Source organism: Anopheles ziemanni, chromosome 3 (assembly GCF_943734765.1).
Source record: "Anopheles ziemanni chromosome 3, idAnoZiCoDA_A2_x.2, whole genome shotgun sequence".
Classification (NCBI taxonomy): Eukaryota; Metazoa; Arthropoda; class Insecta; order Diptera; family Culicidae; genus Anopheles; species Anopheles ziemanni.
Window position 1 is genome coordinate 8,432,429 of NC_080706.1, and position 9,104 is coordinate 8,441,532.

Genomic DNA, 9,104 nt, shown 5'->3' on the forward strand with positions numbered 1-9,104 from the left:
GTTGGCCAAGCACGGAGTATGTGGAACAAAGAGAGAGGAACGTTAACAGAACTACCAAATGTTTCAAAACATGTGGAGCTATCTTGGGGTATTTTAGAAACACGAGATTTCCTACAAACGGAAACGATAACAAAAGTTGTGTAACATCTTCAACACGGGTAAAGTTTTAGATAAGTCAAACTTTTCTAGGAATCACTCATACCTCCACCAGCATGGATAAGTAAGTGTTCAGCGTTTCTTTAAATCTCTTTGCAGCAAAAGAGCTCCGGATAAATATTTGATGAGCGGATTGGAATGAAGTGATGGCTCGGCAGACAGATCGTTATGTAAGCAATATATTATCCCGGCAAAGTTGGTTGGTATTGAAATCTTGTGCTACGTAAGAACCGCCCCAGCGCTAGAGTGCTGACTGTGAGCGAATGCCAGGAAAAGCGGCTGAACGATGCCCGTACAAACCGACGGTCGGGAAAAACCTCACCAGCAAAGTGGAGCAAAAGTTTACGTGTGCATCCTTTATTGGATTTTCTTTCGGCAGACTTGTCTTGTCGGCGCTAGCGTCTTCTGCCGGGAAAAACTAAGAAAATCTGCTACTCCATTCCCTGAGTTCCTCCAAGGCGCATGCCGAAGACAGCGTCAAGAAAGGCGAGCGAAATGTAAAAGTTTGATAGTACACGCGAAGTTCTTTTGCTTTTGTTATGAGTCTGGAATTTTGCTCGGCTTGCAGCATTGGGTGTAAAAGTTCGATAACAACTGCTTATGCAAGAAGTTTCATTGAAAAACTGGCGCTTGAATCTGGTGCTGTGTCATATTGATTTTGTATTCTGTTCACGACGGGCAGTTGAATATCGTAAGTTTATTCCATTTTTTTACCATTCATCAACTTCATTTGGAAGAATCGTAAATCCTATAATTGATATATTACATAACATTCAGCGAAAACATTGAAATCAAATAAGTGCTGCCTTGGTGTTATACTGCATAACTATAAAGTCGAATTTTACCTTTTGAAAACGTCTTCCAATGGAGTTCTCAATAATCTGAAAAGAAATATTAACGAAAAAAGAAATTAAGAAAAGCATTGTTCACTCATTTTGCCATACAAGCTATCTTCGAGATCCAAAAGGCATTGCTCATGGTTAAATATTTAAACGATAACTAGCGGCCGTTATTGAATACAAACAGAAGGGCTTTGTAAAATAAACATTAGCAGAATGGCAATTTATTTAGAGAAACTTTTGCCCAACATCTGTAAATACTGATGAATATTTCCCATCATCCCTTTCTCAAAGTTTGTTTTTTATGTAATGAAATGTGTCGGGAAGAAGCAGCATGATTCAGTTTGTTTGATGTTATTCTTACGGATGAAATCATAATATTATTATACCGCTCGAACCGGAACTCATCACCATTAAACGTGTTTGGATGGTTGGGAAGGATGATACCGTTCCAGGTTTGTGTGAAAGGAAACGATCACGGCTGCTGGTCATCCCATGAGGCTAATTTCGATTTATTCTGGTGAATAAATAAGACATATACATTCTCACACCTGCAGCAAGGATACTCAGGTACATAGGTGTAGAGTTCTTGCTAAGCTATTTTGAAGATTTTCTTCCGGCTCAAACTGTTCACATAAGCCAATCTTCGTTGAAGACAAGAAATAACGAACGAACCATTGCTTCTTGCTGAACGGTTACCCAGAAAAAGGAGGAGATGAAAAAAAAAGGAATGGAAGTTGAAGCCTTCTAGGATGGCATAACGGGCAGGCACTCGAAAAGGCTGCGTTGTTCTCTTTTGTTGGTAGCGAACGAGATTCATAGTGACGAGGTGGCCGAGTGGTTAAGGCGTTGGACTGCTAATCCAATGTGCTCTGCACGCGTGGGTTCGAATCCCATCCTCGTCGGATAGTTTTTTGCCACCCAAGTTCTATTTTATTTTTTCTCTGTTTTATTTTTATTCTTTCCGTCTTCAGAACAGGTGTTGAAATTGTTGTGCTTTTTCATCACTTTCGTACAAAAAGGAAACGAAACTGAATTACATAATGGTGAGGCATCTTCCCGGCGATCAAAAGGGGCTTTGAACGAGCTCTGCTCATCACGGGGACGTAGCTCAGTGGTAGAGCGCTCGCTTCGCATGTGAGAAGTCCCGGGTTCAATCCCCGGCGTCTCCACATGTGTGACTCTATGAAATCTTTTTTTGCACAGTTTAGAAACATTTCCTTTACCGTTTACGACAACCCTCCCAAACCCACCCTACCTGACCTTTTTGATTGATTCATGTTTGTTTGTTTGTATTCTTTTATTGTAATTCCCCCGCGTTGGCAACCCTCGTCTCACGGTATTAGCCCATCACGGAACCATAAATCTGTCTGCGATACGTTCATTTGCTTTCGCCCCTTGCCTTGTCCCTCGGAACCGTTGCTCTACCCCGTCGCATCGGGGCATCACTCGAGTCACCCCTGCGTCGGACGGAAAAGATGCACGAAGAACGAAAAAAAACACACACACGGACCGTCTACCGCGCGATGAGAGATCGTTTATAATGTTTTGATTTAGGGTCGAACGTCAGCGGCAAACCCGGGACACATGTCATGGATTGGGTGAAGGGTTGTGTGGAACACGAGTGACAGGGGTTGGAGGAAGTGGCCATCGTTTCCGTCGCACGATGCCAATCCAATGACGTACGTGTGTGCGGTGGACGTCCCACGAGGGCTTACCGGTTGTGGTCACGTTGTTCGCCGACTCTCCGCGTCGGTCGGTAGTTTCGGGGGGGAAAAAAGGGTTTTCCGTTGAATCCGGGGAGCTTCTGTTTGCGCGGAGTAAACACACACACGGCCCGTGATACGCGATGGAGCACGGTTTGCGTCCGCTGCAAGATGGAGATTGAGAAGCAAATGAGAAGATTTATTGATTCGCTCGATTTCCCAGCGCTGTTGCGTTCGTTCTTAGGTCGGTTCGCAATTGGAGACAGCGCACGTGTCCAGGGGGCGTGCTGGCCGGAAGGATCGAACCGAGGCACAGGATTTTCGTGCCCCGTTCTAGGAAAACCGTAGACCAATCAAGGAGTAATGGTTTAATACACATGTGAACTCTAGACTGCTTTGGGTTTAGAGTTAATTTATCATCCGTTGTACATAACCTGCTTTGATAATACGACGCTCCAGCATGGAAATAGGTTCGCTCAAAAAAACATATAGCATTAAGATGAGCCGATATAAGTTTCATTCCGTTTGATGTCTTTGAACTCGAACGTACAGAAATGTATGTTGGAATGGATGCAGCATTGAAATAACTACTTCGGAAAGTACCCTTTCTTTCGATTAGATGATAATGCTGCACCGACAAGTTTAATTTAGCCCCGGAGCGTTCCCCGCCACGCACATGCTCGCTCTTTGCCAATTCTTACGCTCCGGGGCTAATTTTAGCGTTCCTTTTCTCTTCGCCCCAATCGATCGGCTCCCGGCTTGGCAATTAAAATTAAATGCATTTCATAATTTCGGCATAAATTATTCAAATTTCAAATAATTACACCGGGATGAGGTGCAGCCGGAAGGTGAAATATGCATGCAATTGCATGCCGGCCCGGTTCGACCCGTAGCCAAGTGAGATGGGAAAATGTAGCACCTGAAAAGGGGGATAGGAAAATGTTTTTCAAAGGGTTCACTGGCCAAAGAACCGCAATCGTCCTCAACGGTGAGTTTAAGGCGGTTTCCAGACGACTATGCTTCAACGAACCTGCTTAGAAAACATGGCGGAGGAAATGATTCCGTTCGAGTAGCCTCATCGCTTTGGCCTCGAAGAACGACCCTCAGAATTCCCGTGTGGAAAACGCAAGTGTCCATCAGGTCGGGTCGGCGTCATCCACTTCACCATCCAATCTCATCTCGCATCTCAACCGGGATGGAATGAAAGAAACCTGTACCACTTTTTTGCCTCTTGCAAGCATTCGTGAAAATTGAGAAGACTGCCACCAGACTGCTGCTTTACACTAACACACATTGCATGTCCCGGGAATGTGGTCCGTCAGGATGAAACAAACCGAGCGAGATGAGATTTAGCTTTCACCGTTTTTTCCCGACTGCACACCACCATCCACCAAAGGTTACAGTCTTGCATGTCAGGATCCTTTCAAAAGAACGCTCGTGGAATGTCGTTTCACTTCTTGAAAGAAAAAACCTCTCACTCCGAAGATCCGCTTTCAAGCCAGAGAAAAACCATATGGCAACCGAAGGCCAACCGGGGGAAACGAAAAACAACTACAAATTAATAAAACAAAATACCCCAATATCGTCTCATCCTGTTCTTAATGTGTTTTACAGCTTCAGAACCATTCCCCCGGAGGGACGAAAATCTCGTAATCCTGTGGATGACTACCATTTACTTTTTGGTGGCGTTGCGTAGCCTGGATTTCGATGGAACGTAACTTCGAGGATGTGCTGTGTTCGACCAGGGCCGTTACTTGAGTAGGAGCCCTCAAACTTCAATCTCGTTGTATTGAATTGCATCGAGTGCCAGAGGGAAACTGGAGAAAGGAGTTGTGAATCTCAACTGACATCGAATATCATGTTTCATCAACGGCATGCATTGTTATTACGTATTGAACTATGGCTTCTGAAGTGCTAGATTTAGTTACGTTACTTTAGACACTATGTTACAGGATAGAATCTCATTTATGAAGAGATTGTGGAGACGAAGAAAATATCACTTCTGCAATTTTATACACTCTACTTAAGCTGAGAAGTCGATATGAGTGATGTGATTGCACCTCCTCCCACCCCGTTCCTATCAGCACCGCTCGTGAGAAACACACACACAAACAAGCCAGTCAAGCACTAGAAGAAAAAAGCATGACTAAAAAGCAATAATAAATGTTACACATGAAGGCGCACTCGGGGCCAAGCGCTGGCCCTAATTTAATTAAAATATCAATCAACGGACGGCCAAGTGAACGTCGTGACATTTTGGGATTGCGTGTGTTCCACGCCCCTGTTCCGCCGGCCCCCCCCTTTCCCGCCAGCCGCCCATGTTTTCCTCGGCAACAAATCATCTCCAGCGGGAGAATCGTGGTAGCTCGCTTGTAGCACTTCGTTTTTATTTTCACACCACCAACGCGAACACCGCATTCCGATGGCGTCGTCGTCGGAGGCAATCGCACACCATCGTCAGCTTTGATTTATTGGAGAACGTCGTGCCCGGTCGCCGGGCAACCTGGCGATGGCGGTTAGTTGTTCTCTGGGCCGCAGATGTCAGGGCAAGAACCCACGGTTACCTGAGATGTTGTGATTGGGAGGTTCTCTTTTACCGGAACTTTACTCAGGAAAAAGTAAATGATCATAAACTTAGCTGTGCTATACAGTTAGTACTAAAAGTTACGATTCTTTTGTTGAGGATTTCAAGCCTTTAAGAGACATTCTTCTAAGTTCGCAATAAGTCGACATTTTGTAGATCTTCGGCATTTAAAAACTCAAAAGTTGGTTGTTACAAGCATTCAAAGCAAGGTTCCGTAAAAACATTTGTCATTTCTCTTACGTGAATACATCTTCCATACAGATGCATGCCTTCTTTTTTGTTTTGACATCTTAATGATAACCTGTTCTTTTGCATTTGTTTGGTGTTTTTTACGTCAATTGAAGCTGGTGAAACAGAAGCCTATGTTACAATTTCGTTTCTTTGCACTTTGCCTAACATTTAATGAATCGAATCGTTGTTGACACCTTCGTATAGCAGTGCGTCACAAGAGCCACATCATCCGGAAAAGGCAAGCCGGTAACGCTCCGAAACCAGTATAAATACCGTCCCCGGCGAACCGAGTGAATCAAGTCGAGCCTTGTGCCCTCCAGTACTCTTTCTGTCCTCAGGAACTCCAGTCGAACCGACCCAATCCTTCCAAGATGAGAGCGATCTTCATCCTACTTTCCGTGTTGGCCGCCGTCCTGTTCGCGAGCGCCGCCAAAATAGTGCAGAACGGCAAATCCTTGGTCCTGTCCGAGTTCAAAGGTGTACCGGGAACCGCCCGGATTGAGTTCTCCAACCCAGCCGCTGCTGCCAAGGCCGCCGGAAGCATCGCCAGTGGGCTCATTAAGAGGAACCTGTAAAATGTTAACAGCAAGCGACGCAGGCGACGCACAGCAAGCACACACGGACATGGACTAGACTACACCTTGCTGTCCGGGGGAACCGTACTAGACGACCACTTTCTCCCGGGCGGAACTTCAGGGACACGGGATGAATGCAATGAAATAGAAAAATTGCCTGGCGGTGCAGGTTTTTGTTCGGCTTCAATAAAAACGTGCGTTATCTGACAGGCATCAAGCATTTGGTGAACTCGGCTTCCACCGTAATCATATCACAGGAACATCTCAGCCAATATTCTCGCTGAACTGAATTGAATTCTTTCGACGCGTCTCATTGTGGGCTTTGTGAAAAGTATTCGTTTCAATATTAAATATGTGGGCTTGATCAAATTCTTCACAAATGCATTTAGTGATTGCGAGCACGCCAAGCCGATAAGACCACGTACAGGCTCGACACCACCGTTGTTTACCTAGTCCGGCCATCCAGTTCCTCCACGCCCAGAACCGAAACACAAACACTGCTCGTAGGCCGCACGAGTCGTAGGATATTTTTTGTGGCAACCAAAACTGTACCGGCCATAAATCATCACCGGATGGAATAAATAAATTCGTAGCCCAAATTGTGCGATTGCGCATGGTGGCATGGCTTCGACGTTGGCGTGGCAAGCGTCACGGAGGACGAGAAAAGGGGTAAAAACATTGCCGTGACAGGGCATGTCGGTAGCAATCGAGAAGAACACGGGTGGCCATACCAGAAGAGAGCACCAGGAGTGGCGGTAGGAAAGGGGTGGACATCTTATGCCACGTCATTCGTGTGCGGTGTTCATAAGATGCCAGGCATCCGGAGCTACAGGATGCGGAAGAACCGGTAGACGAGTTAAAGAGGCCGCTCTTGACGACGTAAATCGTGTGGCACAAAAAGGAACGGTAGCGACTACAAATATTTCTCGAGACGCTAATGGAGTCTATCTCATGCAAAACATGTCTACCGCATTGGAAAGTTTGGAGTTTTTGGTTTAGAAGTTTTGCAAGCAAGTTAAAACCAAATTTATGGCAATGTTCTAAAGAGTGTCCCAAATTTAAAGAAAACTCGTTTAGTCGAATTCACGATGAAAAAATAAATTAGGCTAAAGACTAAAATTATGAGCTATACAATAATCTCAGCAAAAACGCAACTCTACAGCAATCTATTCCGATGTTTGTTTTTTCTATCCTCCTGCTGAACTTCGGCGTGGAGTAGGTCAACACAAGGAACCAGAGTCCAGAGGCGGCCATCGTTAGAGGCACCGAACGAATTATGCGATGCATAGTCCGATAGGTCGCGCAGAGTCCGCAAACAAAGAAGATAATCAAAATTAATGTGCTCGTGTTTTCACCCTTCGTTCCGTGCCTGCACCGGAATCGGATCGGTGTCCTTTTCGAAATTCGATCACTCACGCGGCCAAAGAAAGATGGCGGGTGGATGATGCATCCGGAGGTGGGCAAAAGCAAAGAGGAAACAAGAACGACCGAGAGTAGCGCCGGGTGTTAATCAATTTAAATCAAGGTCCCCCTTCCCCCACGCGGCTCGGTGAACTTCCTGTCCCTTTGTGTTCCGCTGCGGGCGGACCCCTCGGCCACGCTTTATAAACGCCCGAGTCAGCGAACGTAATTGGGCATTTAAATTCAGTTATCATGCGAAAAAAGGGAAACGAGTTGACTGTGGCGTGCATACGGACGGTTGTTTGTGGCCCGCCATGATTGACCCTTGTGCAAAAGCACATGGTGTGGGTGTGTGTGTGTTTGTGTGTAGGGCAAAGGCACGTCAAACGACGGGGAGGATGGAATGTTATCAATCAAGCAGGTTTATTGACGCTGTCGGGGAGTAGCTTCGAATCTAGGACAACACTTTTCCTCGCTTCGTTAGCTGCAAAATAAACCAATTGTCGGCCAGGAACAGCCGATGGCGTCCGCACAGTAGGACCGCTCGGAGGGTTGAGGAAAAATATAAAAAAAAAAATGTTTCTAAACACGCACATCTTCACGCCATCACCATTCGGGATTCAGAAAATCGTAAAATGATAATAAAACCAGTTGATTAAAAATATACCATTTTATCATGCGGATAAAATATTACGACCGATAAGCCGCGTCTCGATGGACCGGGTTCGAAATGTCAGGCGCAGAAATAAGCAGAGACCAAGTCGCCTTCCGCGACGACTAAGCCGATTAGACATCCCAACAACACGGCATGAAACCAGCCTCCGTTAATCCTGTCCCGGGCAGCCGAACTCACCGAACTTACACACCCCAAAAAAACGCGGCTGCAAATCTATTGCAGAATTAGCATAAATTAATTTCACGACTCGGCTCGAAAACCGGGCACTATCGGATAATCATATTATTCCATCGGTGGTTTCTGGGGAAGACGTTGTAAAATATGGGAACCGGCTGCCCGCGACCGTCATCGGCCATTTTCCAATTCGTAAATCATCGAACACTTTCTCCACGCCAAACGCACCCTATCTCCGGCCCGAGGACTTGCCGGTCGAAGAAAAATGCAGGTGGTCACGATCGCAATATAGGATGTTGGAAAGAAAATATTATTCTTCCATTGCTGCCGCAGTTTGCGAGATGCAGTTTTCGGTTTGGGGTTTGTTTGTTTGCCTTCCGCTTTTCGGTGATTATTTATTTTTCCCGATGCACCGTAAGTGTGTTTTTCCGGCACCAAATGGAAAAAATGGGTCTTTTAACTGGCCGGCCTAACGTCGGAGGGATGAGAAAAAGGGTGCATGGTTCTAGGAGGTTGAAAAAAGTCAACAAAAAAGGGAACCAACCGAACGAGAAACATCAGTGGTTAAAATGTTCGAATCAAGAGGGAAAACACGGTGTGAAATATTTCTGTTTGAGCATCAGTCCATTTTCCATTAGGTTGAGTTGTTCGGGATGCATAACACTCAACAATCATTCGTGAAGCTAGAAACTCACACCTTTCGATGGAAAACATCTGCCCAAATGGAAGACATATTGAAGATATTCTACCTGCTGACACATA

At 45.5% G+C, this 9,104-nt stretch overlaps 2 non-coding genes across 2 annotated transcripts; both read left to right on the top strand.

Moving 5' to 3' along the window:
- The first annotated feature begins 1,818 nt into the window (after positions 1 to 1,818).
- On the top strand, positions 1,819 to 1,900 carry Trnas-gcu (transfer RNA serine (anticodon GCU)). The gene has a single exon. It is a non-coding gene; the product is annotated as a tRNA-Ser (tRNA).
- A 195-nt stretch (positions 1,901 to 2,095) lies between these two features.
- On the top strand, positions 2,096 to 2,167 carry Trnaa-cgc (transfer RNA alanine (anticodon CGC)). Its single transcript has one exon. It is a non-coding gene; the product is annotated as a tRNA-Ala (tRNA).
- Positions 2,168 to 9,104: the final 6,937 nt, after the last annotated feature.